Consider the following 3,003-nt stretch of genomic DNA (forward strand, 5'->3'; position numbering starts at 1 on the left):
TGTGACGCCAGACGGTACCGTCAAAGGCAGGAAGGGGCAGGGCGATGTAGGGAAATTATTTATGATCTACCCACGGACTAATGAGACTTACGAGACGACTGTACGTCGCTGCAAGTGTGCCTATCAGGGGGATCCTTGTGGTAAGCTCGACAAGTGTACAGAAGTGACGCGAGGTGGCTTGTGAAAATCACGTCGGAGCCACAATTATGATCGGGCAAGCTCGCACCGAGCTCCCCAAGCGGCGACCGTCGGTCGGTTAGTAGCACGAACCGCTTGGGACAGTGCGCGAGTCAACACGCGGACACACACGGCACGAGGTAGGCGAATTGTTTCGTCATTCTTTTGTTTACTTTGATGACGAAAATCTGCTCGACGTCGTCATTAAGGAGGTCACCCGGGCGCCATACTCCCACCACCAAATTGAAGAGGTCGAAAACGGTGCCGCCTTGGACCAAAGATCATGGGTTTGAGTGATTACCTTCGAGTCCAGCTGCGAATGGGGCAAGTACGGCAGCACAGACGCACGCTCTATATTCACTGCAAGGGCGAAAGAAAATTCTACGTCGGCACTGCAGACTGGCAAGATTGTAAGTTTGGAGTCCGCACGTCATGCAACGACGCCGTGATAACGTTTTAGATGAGCGAAAGAAATGATCAGGCGGAGTACAGTACATCCGCGACGAGCAAGGTTGTGGTTTCGCCAACTATGTGTCATGCTACTCCTGAGATTGTCAACCGGTTGGCTTCTGACGTAAAACGTCGTTCAAAGATCCTTGTGGATCAAAGAAACGGGATGAAATCCGGTGGATCGGAAGGTGAGAGCCCAAATAGCTCGTAAGAGACCTGGCTGGTCAGCGACGCGCAAGCGCAAAAATGTGTTCGATTCTTTTTTGGAGGTTGTTCTTCCCCGATATGGACCTCTGCGAGGTTGTGGAAACTGAAACTTTCTTTTTTTCAAAGAAGCAAGGAGTTTTTGGTCCGTGTTTGAAACAGGTCGAGGATTGAAGTGGTGGAGGAAGAAGATACAGGCACTGAGGGACCGAAGGAGTTTGTGTACGGCTACTACCTGAAAACTGAAGCACGGACTGAGGGGGAGCTACGGAATCCTTCAATGGGAGAAGATGTTGAATGACGTTGTGTATATACGCACAGGACATTAGACCAGGGACGCGTCGACACAGTTCACCGGTCTAGTGATTCATGAGGAGTCAGGACCCCTGTTATGGAATTCGTCGGTGCTGTTAACACGGATGTAAATAGGCTGAGAAGCAGCGGTGGTAGGTGGTCTTGATGACGTTTTCGAGGATGCCCGATGCGCGAGAAAAGAGGAGGTAAGTGAGGAATTCGGAGAGGTAAAAAGGAAGTGACAAAAAGAGGAGGCAAACCACAAAAGAGGAGGAAAGGGAAGACGCACATCGAGGATGGGAGAAAGAGAATGCGCAGGAAATTGGGGGAAATTGAGAAATGAAGAGGAGGAAAGAGAAACGGACCACCTCAGAGACTCTAGGGGGGGACTGTATTTCCTTGAGGAAGAATCTCCAAACAGGCAACGGAGCAACCGAAGGTGCGATCATTGACGACGTCTCGTGGACGGCTGAACAAAAAGGGGGAGGGCGACTAGAAAAATTGTCTGGGACCGCCATGCCCCCGCCTACGGCAAGAAGAGGGTAAACGAAAGGAGGGAGTCGGAGATGCCGTATATACGTACGTTGCCGCCCCCGTTAGGCAGAGTCAGGGCGTAGGAAAAGAGGGAGAAAAATGGTCAAGGATAAAGAGGAGGAATTGAAGAGAAGGAAACATACGGGAATCAGGAAAGGGAGAACTGAAAATGCAAAAGAGGAGGAAGTTGGAAATAACAGGAGATTCGCACGTGGGTTCTTTTTATGGCCCAAAGGTCGTACGATAAAGTCGCTAGTCGACTATCAGGCGGGCAGGATGGGAAAAGAAGGACAGGTCGCAAGGAAGTGCTGTGGCCGCCGTCTCAACGAGACTATGCCCTAAGGGATTTTCCCTTTGGAAGGGAGGTGACAAGCCGAGCTAGAACTCGCAAGTCGTCTAGGGACGCCCCCTGGAGAGCTTCTCCCTTCACATCATGAGCCATGAGAAGGCGATGGTAAACGGCGGCAGCAGAGGTATTTTCTTTGGGAATTGTAGATGATGGAGGGACGGAGGTAGGGGCGAGGAGCGGACCCTCAGGTGAAGGGGGAGCTGGACGTGGGGTCGGATCCCCGGCCGACGGAGGGGCTTCCCGGATTGAAATGGTTCCCGTCGAGCAGCTCGCAGGAGAAAGCTCGGCGCGCGGAGGAGCCTGAGGGCGAGTCAAGCCCACGAGTGCCGTACATGACGGCAATGGCAAGGTTGGGGTGGGTGTGACGATCTGTCCCTCGCGTGAAGGGGAAGCAGGAAGTGAGGTTGGATTCACGTCGGAGGAAGACACGACTCGAAGCGACAAGGTCTCCGCCGAGCTCGTGGAAGGAAGTACGACGCACACTGGGGCCTCAGGCGCGGAGGGACGGACCGGTGTAGGAAGAGGGGAAGTTGGGGCTGAAGGTCGAGAGCACATCTCAGGCTCTCGAGGATCCGCGTTCACCACAGTGACTGCGTTGGAGATTGATGGTTGATTTCCGAAACGGCGGCTCATCTGGGCCTCCAAGGCAGAACAGAGGGAGGAGGACCAGGGGTTGATCCACACGAAGTCGCCGGCAGCTGGATGATTTCTACCGGGGGAAAAAGAGGGTCGCTGGCGTGAAAAGGACCGAGACGAATTTTGTGGAGGACCGCAATCCCACGCTTCGGTCTCGATCATATCGAGGAGGGCATACACTTCACGGTCCACATCGGACCCGCCAAGGGGGACAGAAAAATCGAGGAGACGCATCTGTTCGCGGAGTTTGGAAGGGAGGTGCCACAGGCGCCAACAGTCGAAAACTTCCCACAGGGGGGTGGCGGCGACTTTCACGCACCACTCCGTGAGAAACACAGTCCACAGCCCGTACTGCGGAT

Source organism: Chondrus crispus, genomic scaffold (assembly GCF_000350225.1).
Source record: "Chondrus crispus Stackhouse genomic scaffold, scaffold_252, whole genome shotgun sequence".
NCBI classification, from domain to species: domain Eukaryota; phylum Rhodophyta; class Florideophyceae; order Gigartinales; family Gigartinaceae; genus Chondrus; species Chondrus crispus.